The sequence below is a fragment of the Olea europaea genome, unplaced genomic scaffold (genome assembly GCF_002742605.1).
Source record: "Olea europaea var. sylvestris unplaced genomic scaffold, O_europaea_v1 scaffold827, whole genome shotgun sequence".
Classification (NCBI taxonomy): Eukaryota; Viridiplantae; Streptophyta; class Magnoliopsida; order Lamiales; family Oleaceae; genus Olea; species Olea europaea.
In genome coordinates, this window is record NW_019266709.1 from 273,412 (window position 1) to 285,139 (window position 11,728).

Sequence of the window (11,728 nt, forward strand, 5' to 3'; positions counted from 1 at the left end):
TTTTTTAATTTTCTTTTAAGCTTAAATGATTAATGCAGGCAATTTGCTCTTGGAGTATTCACGATAATTTTCTTTACAATTTCAGGTATTCCTTTTGGGAATAAATAATAATATATGTTGGAAAAGCTAGTGGAGATGAGAGAAAGTCATGAGTGATGAGGTAACTGTTTGCAATCCAAGATATTATTTATATTTAATTCTTCTAGAGAAATTTCCTAATGTTATGACAAAAATAAAGAAAAACTCCCTTTGTGCAGAAGGCACGAAAACAAGAGAAGGAATATGAGCATAAATGGTAGATTACAATAAGAATTTGGTAATCCATTTATGAGAAGCATAGTGTTATATAGTATTTAGCCATTGTTTGTCAATCATTCTCTTACATTTTATCACATTATTTTTTCTACAGTACTCATTTTCAACCATACATTCTTCATTAAAATAATATTGTATATAAATCAAAAACTTTTCCTTTTTTTTAACCACACATTTCAACATCAATCACTTTTCCAAACTCCAATTCTTGAAATTAAAGGGTGACAAACAGGGCCTTAGTTTTGATTGCAATGCTGAAATGATTTGTGCCATACTTATTTTTATAGACTTGAGGCGCTGATGATGAGTCTGACAAATCAAAGTCTAAGATTAATGGTGATGAGGACTATGAGAGCAGTGGGGACGTTAGTTGTGATTAAGCTATGATATACAACTTTTTTGCAGTTAAAACTTGGCAACTATGTTGACTTACTAAAAAAAAGGTTGAACCCCAATCTTGAGGGCTTCCATCGCCCTGTCTTTAGAGCTTTGTGAGGGAGGTAAATTGTGGGATATGCCCAGCAAGCCAAAGAACAATAACTGTCTTTACACTGCGCTTACAAGGAGTTTAATTCCATGTTTCAGGAATCGAACCCCCACACTGCGGCTGCCAGCAAGACGTGAGATAACCTCACTCCTATCCTTTGCACCACTAGGCTATGCCTCGAGGGGCAACTATGTTGACTTATTATTTAATGCAGGAGGAAGACAATGAGTCAGCGCTATCACATAAAACTGGATTTTGGATTCAAGCTCAGAACTAACAATCTTACTTCATTAATTTGTGTTTGGGCTATTTTGTAAAATGCTTGAATTCAAAGTGATTTAATTGAATTGGTAAAATTAGGATTTCATGAAGAATTATATATATATTATTCATTTATTTATTTATTCTACAAGTTGCTAAGGTGTTCGTTTTTCTTTTCACCATTGGACAAGTGCCTCTTCCCTACCATTAACTGAAGCAAAAAAGAGAGGAAACACGCCCCTCGGAGCATAACTCAGTGGTGCAAATGACAGAAGTGAAATGGTCTCAATTTTGTTGGTAGCCGTAGTGTAAATGCTCAATTCCTGATATATGAAATTAGACTCTTTGTGGGCACCAGTGTACGGGTAATCTCTTATTCTCTGGTCTGTTGGGACATATCCCGCGATTTACCTTTTTCACGATGATCCAGAGGCAGGGTGGTGGGGGACCTCAAGGTTAGTGTTCAACCTTTAAAAAAGAGAGGAAACACATCCCTTGATTTCCCTTTTCGGTATGCATATTTATTTTGAGGGAACGAGTGAAGGAAGAGGAGGTTGTGTGTATTTTGACCCATGAGCAAAAAATGACGGACTTCAACAAGAATTTGGTAATTCCATATATGATATCATCTACTACAATGAATCATGTGCATCGCACATATCAATAACTAGTTTGATAAATATTTAATGTGTTACAGCAAGCAGCTCATATATTTTTAAATCATTAAAATGTCATTGCTTTCATGAGATCATAACGGTTAAAAATGCTAGAGAGAAAAACATTAATTTATTCAAATCTTTAAAACACCTCTTATGGTGCATGTAGATTTAATTTTTCTATAGATTGACGTGTATAATTTTGACGAAGATGACATTATTGTTTTGTGGATTTCCCTCTGGTCGTCCATCCTCAATACAAGCCTAAGCTTAGAGTTTGATTAGAGACTCGTAGCTCAGTCGTCCACCCGGTCAAGAAAATTGTTAATTTGGCCAATCACTATAAGCCTACGGGTCGACCACCTACGTGGCCCATTTTGTTTATATTTCGTTGCAAGCTCTAATTCACGTCGGTTGATGATGTGTTGTTGACACTATATTTGATTCGTACATAGTTTCAGTTATTTCAAGAGTTAGAGGAGGAGGACAAACCAACTATGAAGGATTTAGCAACACCTTTTTTAAGAGCAGTCGAGGAAACTGTCCCCTTGGTTGAGCCCCATTTTTGCCAAGAAAATACATTTTTGAATAGTGTAATGATGTAAATTGTGTGGTTAAAAAATAAGGGAAAGTTTTAGATTTTCGTGTTATATTATTTTATTGGAGAATGTGTGGTTTAAATGACCTTAAAACAGTATTTAAGAATGTATTTTTTTAAAAAAAAGGGGCTCAAACAAGCGCTATATTAGTTAAGTGAAGCCAACGTTCTACCAAAGCAAACAAAAAGATTTATGGCAACTGAGGATGATCAAAGTCACATTTCACTTATTATCCTTCCATTCCCATCTCTTTTTGATTAAATATCATTTTAGTATCACGTGGATGATCAAATTTGGAGAATATTACCTTACTTCTATGATATGTAAGCACTACTTACAAATAACAATTTTTTTTTTTTTAAAGTATCATACGTTTGTATAATGATATTTGTAAGCAGTGCATTACAAACAACAACCTATGCTTACCTATTTGCTGTAAGCATATGTTGTAGTAAAATCTCCAAACATTTCTTTTCCTTCTTAGTATTGTCTGATACAATCACATAGAAATGGATAAACTCTCCTGAAATCCTCAATTTGGCCACATACTGACACCTAATTCACCTTTGCAAATCCATAAGCATTGGGCTAGTGCAAAAACAAAGACCAGAGGAATCTAATTTTCACTCTAATAAATAAATAAATCAATTTAAATCAAGAAAAAGCTTTGCCCTTTCTTCTTCAACCTCAAAAAGAAGCATAGTCAATATCATTATTTACATTTCACAATATAATCAATTATAAAGATCAATTTGAGAAAAATAAAATAAAATAAAATAGTTTATTGGCTCAAAACCCACCTAAACTTTTACCTTATTGCACAATACTCCCTTCCTTTTCATATTGACAAAAAACCCTTGTATGAGCTCTGAGATGCTGAAGACTTACCTATTGTCAATTTTTGCTAGTTTAGACGTTAAAAATAGTAAAGATGGTCAAATTAGAAAGGAATAATTGAAGTTGTGATTCCAAAATTTTATTTTTGCAAATTATGCCCAAATATTTTATTTGTGCCACAATCTCAAACCTTTAAAAATTCATCTTCTTCGCCAATCTTGAAATGGCAATTTTATATTATTTCATATAAAATAACTAAAATCAAAAAGAAAAAAATCTGCACCCTGGTCTTATCCCACGCCACCCCCACCCTACCCTACCATATCCCCCTACACTTCATCTTCTTCCCCCAAGAATCACCGACTAGCTAAAACCTAGTAATGTGTAATTTTTAAGAACAAAATTGACTTTTCAGAACTCCAAAATGGAGGACAATGTACAAGAAACAACAAACAAGAAAATCCCAATTCGAAGACTACTTCGTTATTCAAAAGAATTGATAAAAAAAAACACCTTTTGTCCACTCCTCATGAGCACTAGGGCTATAAATGGAGCAGATCTGTCCAAATCCGATTCGATCCATTAAGAATAATTTTCCTATCCGATCTGATAATCCAACAAATATTTGATTGTTAAATCCATATTCGATTTGTTATGTTATCGGATATCCGATTCGAAAATTCGATCCGAATTTGGCAAAAAAACAAAAAAAAAGTCCACCATTTTTTTGGATAATATGATTTTTTTCCCAAAAAATATTTTAACTATCTTGATGGACTCACCTATTATACTAGAAGGCTCAAGTCAAATTTTTTTCCAAGTGATGCTCATTTAGTTCCTTTTTAAAGGAGACTCCTCTTGGAATGTTTTAATAATCTTTCAATGTGGGATACTAACTTTTTAAATATACTCATCTTCCAATATTTTAGAGATCTTTCAATGTGGGATATTAGTAATTGTCAAGTGTTACTAGTTTATTTTATTATTTTCATTTTAAATTATTGCCTTAACAAGATTATAATCACAAATAATATCAATTTAAACAATGTAAATTATTTTTGGACATATTAATTATTAGTTTTTGATGTTATAAAACAAATTACTATAGTTATTTTTATCTTATTTTAATTAATAAAAAAATTAAATCTCTTCAACTATTTCAATTAACAATATTATTCTATTATCTAAAATTATTTATTATTTGAAAATTATGTGTAAAGCATATTATAAGTTTCAAAATAGAAAAAAATTATGTTTACTAGATTATGATATAATATATAAAATATACTATATTATTATAATAAGTTGGATTGGATTGTTATCGAATCAGATTGACATATATTAACATTTGCTTCATTTAGTTAACGGATTATTGGATTCAAATCTTAATCAAATTATCGGACTGAGACCCTAAATCCATCTCCCATTAATTTCATCGGATTCGGATCAAAATCCAATTCATTGGCAGCCTTAATGAGCACTCTCTTTATCCTCGTGCATCCATAGAAGAATGATCGTTCCCATCACCATTTTGATATCTTCCTTGCGAACCTGTTGTTCCCAACTATTTAAAACTACTCGTTCATTCCACTTTATTAGAAGGAACGGCTAGCATGGCCACCATATTAGAAGAGTTGGGCCATTAGTTGTCAAATAAAGCGGTAAGCCACGAAGATCCTGAGTTTTCTTCTTATACCATCTTTATAGGATTTTCCAATGATTTAAGAATGTATCTCATTAGAGGCCACCTCCTAGGCTTGGGATTAAAGCAAGACCTTGAAACAATTTTCATTGTCCATACGTCCTCGAAAAGATCCTCATCTATAATTGATGATGGGTCGACAATGTTTGTGACGAGTTCCTGTCGTATATACTGATGTATGGAAGGGATGCTTCCAGCCAATCCTTTGTGGTGGCATCAGTCGATGAATGCATACCCAGCTTGCATGTAACAAGCTCAAGTAATTTCCGAAGCAGTAAACATCATAAGCACACCTAGGCATTTAAAATATAGGGGAAAAAAAAAACTAAAATATGGTGTAAAAGCTGCAATTGGAGATATGAGTCAAAGTCAAAGAACTTTCCACTTGGTGCCTGCCGTTGTGACAAACTACAGCCAATTAAATTCTTCTTCTTCTTAATATTAAAGGAATTTCCAAGAGAGCTCCGGATTAGATGCTCAATGCATGACAAATAAAACATGTTTGGATAAGCTTAAAAAAAATGGATAACTTATTTTTTCTTATTTATGAGTGAAAAAAAATGTTATTTAGTTTGAAAGTAACTCTTAGTTCATGCCAATATATTTTCAACTTTAATCAACAAAAAATTATTTTAAAACTTATAAGATATTATTTTTAAGCATAGCCAAACATGATCTATGAATGATGAGCTTAAAGCTTTAACAACTTCGTGGGTAAGAAGCTAGTTAGAACTTACATTTGAGCTGGAACATTTAAAACATTAAGGGCCTGTTACAAAATAAAAGAGTTGACAATAGCAATCGGGACAACAACCTAGTCAAAATTTATCTCCTAAACCTATTAGTTTTGATGCTTAAATTGGAGCAAGATGAGAATTATACAATTTGGTCCTCAAATTTTGACTTTTATTTCAATTCTCCCCTCCATAAATTGCAGCCCAAGTGTCCTCGACTTATGGCACTTGTGCACTTTGGTCCCCAACTTCACAATTTTGTACGTTTTTTTGTCCCTTTTCACTTCCTTTCGCCTTGTTCTCTTACTTTTGGGGTTTATGACCTATAAAAGTCAAAATTACCCAAATGTAAATCGATATCCGCTCAATTTAATCAATGATTAGCTTGTTAAAATATCTGATAATTGTGCAAAAACACACCTATCATTAGTCATTTAGGAGAAATAAGAGATTGCGGCCCCTTATGGAATATATTGTAACTGATCTTGTTATAGTATAACATTTTATTTATTGACTTGTATATCTTAGTAACGGCTCTTAGCCAGCCTGAATGGAAAATGACTTGCCTGCTTTGTGCGGGCCATTTATATTTTTCCTTGCTTGTCATGCACTTCACTTAGGCCCTGTTCCATATGCCCTTATTTTCCATGAAAAATGGAAATTAAATTCTATTTCCCACTTTTTGGCATGTTGATGGTATAATTTTTTCATGGAAATAGTTTTCCCCAAACCCTTGCACGTCAGCTTTTTCTAGCTCTTTTCCCAGGGATTTTTTTTTTATAGTGAAACAAATTCTAGAAACAATTGTAAAAAATGATATCTTTTAAATTGACAATTTTTATATAAAATAAAGCAAAACGAACACCAAAAGATAGATGATTTTTTGGAAGATTTTTGGTGAGTGTGTTTTTTTCTTTGCAATTGAAACAAATTCTAGGAACAATTGTAAAAGAGGATATCCCTTAAATTGACAATTTTTATGTAAAACAAAGTCAAACGAACACCAAAAGATAGATGTTTTTTTATTATTTTTTTGGGCAATGGAAACAAGTTCTAAAAACAATTGTAAAAGAGAATATTCCTTAAATTGACAATTTTCCTGAAAAACAAAGTCAAACGAACACCAAAAAACACTTTTATTTCAACATTTTTTGGGTGAAAAATTATACCAATCAAAGACTATTAATTGACAATTCTCGGTAAAATAATTTCTAGGCAATTCAATTATCTGAAATTTGTTTTTTTTCCACCCAAATTTCATATTTGCAATCAAACGAACTCTGCAGGATTAAAGTGGATTCGTGAAATTGATTTGACACAATTATAGCTAGTCATTTGATGGATGTTTAGAAGTCATATATTTCTAGTTTATTAGTTAATTAACAACCATCAAGAATCAAAGTTTCTAAACATATTCGTGTATAATTTTTGACGAAGATGACATTATTGTTTTGTGGATTTCCCTCTGGTCGTCCATCCTCAATACAAGTCTAGGCTTAGCGTTTGATTAGAGACTCGTAGCTCAGTCATCCACCAGGTCAAGAAAATTGTTAATTAGGTCAATCACTATAAGCCTGTGGGTCGACCACCTACGTGGCCCATTTTGTTTATATTTCGTTGCAAGCTCTAATTCACGTCAGTTGATGATGTATTGTTGACACCATATTTGATTCGCACATAGTTTCAGTTATTACAAGAGTTAGATGATGAGGACAAACCAACAATCTAGGATTTAGCAACACCTTTTTTTAAGAGCAGTCAAGGAAACTATATTAGTTAAGTGAAGCCAACGTTCTACCAAAGCAAACAAAAAGATTTATGGCAATTGAGGATGATCAAAGTCACATTTCACTTATTATCCTTTCATTCCCATCTCTTTTTGATTAAAGATCATTTGTAGTATCACGTGGCTGCCCAACATTTCAAACACTCCAAAAAAAATTGTAGATGTAAATTCTACATTTTGTGAGGTATTTTCTTTCTTTCTTTCTTTTTCCCCCAAATGGAGAATCAAGTATGCTGTCATTGCCATTTGCAATAGTATAGGCTCTTATTTATAAGTAGTGATTATACATATGCGTGTATGTGTGTGTGTGATACTTAAAAAAATAATGTTATTTATAAGCAATGCTTATTTATCATAGTCTATGTAGAACTAAGGTAATATCCACATTTTTCCTATAAAAAATTTGAAGAATATTACCTTACTTCTAACTATGATATGTAAGCACTACTTATAAATTACATTATTTTTTTTTAAAGTATCATATGTCTGTATAATGATATTTGTAAGCAGTGCATTACAAACAACAACCTATGTTTACCTATTTGCTGTAAGCATATGTTGTAGTAAAATCTCCAAACCTTTCTTTTCCTTCTTAGTAATGTCTAATACGATCACATAGAAATGGATAAACGCTCCTGAAATCCTCAATTTGGCCACATGCTAACACCTAATTCACCTTTGCAAATCCATAAGCATTGGGCTAGTGCAAAAACAAAGACCAAAGGAATCTAATTTTCACTCTAATAAATAAATCAATTTAAATCAAGAAAAAGCTTTGCCCTTTCTTCTTCAACCTCAAAAAGAAGCATAGTCAATATCCTTATTTACATTTCACAATATAACCAATTATAAAGATCAATTAGAGAAAAATAAAATAAAATAGTTTATTGGCTCAAAACCCACCTATCCTTTTACCTTATTGCACAATACTCCCTACCTTTTAATATTGACAAAAAACCCCTGTATGAGCTTTGAGGTGCTGAAGGCTTACCGATTGTCAATTTTTGCTAGTTTAGACGTTAAAAATAGTAAAGATGGTCAAATTAAAAAGGAATAATTGAAGTTGCGATCCCAAAATTTTATTTTTTGCAAATTATACCCAAACATTTTATTTTTGCCACAATCTCAAATCTTTAAAAATTCATTTTCTTCGCCAATCTTGAAATGGTAAAATGGTAATTTTATATTATTCCATATAAAATAATTAAAATCAAAAAGAAAAAAATATACACCTGGTCTTATCCCACCCCTCCCCACCCTACCCTACCCTACCCCTATCCCGCCACACTTCATCTTCTTCCTCCAAGAACCACCCACTAGCTAAAACCTAGTAATGTGTAACTTTTTAAGAACAAAATTGACTTGTCGTTGAAAATAATTGATAAAAATCACCTTTCGTCCACTCCTCATGAGCACTCTCTATATCCTCGTGCATCCATAGAAGATTGACCGTTCCCATCACCATTTTGATCACTTCGTTGGGAACCTGTTGTTCCCAACTACTTAAAACTACTTGTTTATTCCACTTTTTTAGAAGGAATGGCTAGCATGGCCACCATATTAGAAGAGTTGTGCCATTAGTTGTCAAATAAAGTGGCATTCCACGATCCTGTAGAGGACATCATTCTAAGCCACGCAGATCATGAGTTTTCTTCTTATACCATCTTCATAAGATTTTCCAATGATTTAAGAATGTATCTCATTAGAGGCCGCCTCATAGGCTTGGGATTAAAGCAAGACATTGAAACAATTTTCATTGTCCACACATCCTCGAGAAGATCCTCATTTATAATTGATGAGGATCTTCTCTAAGTGTAAGTGTTATGCTCTAAGTCCAATCAACCTTTGACATAAATACTTTTAATATATAATTAATGCAATTTAATAGTAGATCTATTTTTAATTAATACACAATTGGTTAATAGAGTCCGTAGATTCAAATCTTCGTAATTTGTTACTCACAAGGAGTTGTGATTGTGAGATACAAATTACATATTATTGAATTTTAAATCGTCCGTGGTCATAAGTAATAACAAGATATGGATATCTTTATTACGAATAGACCATCACATGTGACATTTCTTACTTGTGAAATAAGTAGATGATCTCACAAGTTAAAATGTGGTAACACTTAAATAAATACGTGGATGTTTTATTATAGAATAAAACATTGGAGACCCGCCTAGAGATTCCATATGGATAAGTATATGGGTGTCAATGGTTAATCTCTAACGTTCGGTAGTGGGATTGATCCTTTGACTTGAGGTCGTCATAGTATCTTATATGAGGACAGACATGCTTTGACGGTGTTGAATGTTGCTCCACCAAGGGCCGCTAATACAGCATCGTTCAGGTATGTCAAGAATCGTATGAAGGTTGTGAATGACCAATAGATGATTTGTCATTCTTAGATAGTAAGAGATTATGCCTAGCATTTCATTCAAATAACTCGATAACGAAATCCTTGGCCAAGGTGTACTCGTAAGTCGAAAAAAAGTTTTTGACTTATATTGATTTAATAGTGAAGTGAAAGATATTATTGATAATCGAGATTGACACACTTTCATATCTCGTAATTGGTCGGATCATATTGATGAAAGAATTATAGTTTTACGATAAATGAACGAGTTTGGTTTTATCATACCACGTGATATTTTCGATCACATGTATTGCCCTGACACATTTCTAAATGTCAATTTGGGATGGCTAGTGTGAATTGGTGATAAATTAAAAGGATGTTTTAATTTATCAATTTTTTATTATATCAAAATAATTTTTCACATCGTTAGGCATCGTAATCGAGAACCTGATGGGTCGCACATAAAAGAGAATTTGAAGATTGTAATTTGTCAATTAATTAATTTAACAATCGTTGGATAAATTAATTAATTGAGTTATTTATTTATGGGCTTGAATTAATTATTTAGATTAATTGATTCACGAACCGGATTTAATTAAATGAGTTTATTAAATATTGGATCGGGCCAGGTCAAGCCCGTTTGGGCTTATATAAATATGACTATGGTTTTCAAATCTGTAGAGAATTCATTATTCTTGCTAGTAGAAGAAAAAAACTCTAGTACTACAATCTTGTTCTCTGTGTGGATCATCGTTGGAGGCTGAACAATTGTACATCTGTGGGTAACAGATCAAAGTTTCTGGAACAAAAAGAATGGCAAAAGGTTTGCAGAATATTTAAAAGTAAGATTTTCTATTACAATTCCTATCTAAACATTGAGGGATCCATGGTGGGAATCGAAATTTGTTTTAATTTTTGCTGCACATGTTTAAGTTGATTCCCAACAATGGCATCAGAGCCTATTTTGTGTTTGTTGAAAATTGTTTTGAATATTTGGAAACAATCAAATGTTGATTTTGTTCTTATTCTTGTTTCTAGCAATTGAGAAAGTTATTTTTTACATTCAAAATTTGATTTTGAAAAGAAAATAAATTTTTTGAAATCTGATTTGAAGAAAAAAATAAAAATAAAAATAAACTGGATTGTTTTTTATTTTGGCTAGCGGGGCCGACGACAATGGTTGTCGTCAGCCATGGTTGGAGCAGAAGCGTAGCGACGCCCTACAGGAAGTCATGTGGCGCTGGTCGCCGCTGCTGAAAATTGCAATAGCCCTGCGCTGTTGCTTGTGGCCTACTGCCTCTTTACATACAAGTGACTTCCCGTCGGATAGATTAAGGGGCGGCGCCGATCACCGCCCCCCTGAGATAGGAAGAAAAGGGTTGGGATTTTAGGGTTGTTTCAAGAATCAGGTGAGGAAGTATTTGGGGACAAGGTTTTCAGCTACAATTTGGGAAATTGTGCGCCCCTTGTTGCAATTTGTCTTAGGGGTTAGTTATGCAATGTTAAAATAAAGGGCTTCTGTGCAATTCTGATTTTTCTGGGGCTCTGCTATTAAGTTAAGACTTGAGTGAAATTGCAAATTCCAAAAATGTTTTGAATTTGAATTTTAAAATGGTTTTAAATTTAATTTTTGAATGGGTTTGACCTAAAATTTCAATTCTGGCCCGTTTATGGTTTTATTTAAAATTGACGACTTTTCATATTTTCGTTAAAATATGATTTTAACGAAAATATGATTTTAACTTAAATATTAAACTTTGACCTTAAATTGAATTTCATTTTATTTAGGAGTGTTAACCTAAATTAAAATATTAATTCAATTTTAAATTAGAGTTGGACTCTAATTTAGTATTTAATTAAAATTTGATTTTAATTAAATAATTCACTCTAATATGTTCTTGAAATTAGAATTGGACTAATTTAACCATTAATTAAAATTTGATTTTAATTATATTGGCTGTCCCTAAAATTTTCTTTAAATTAGAGTTTGAC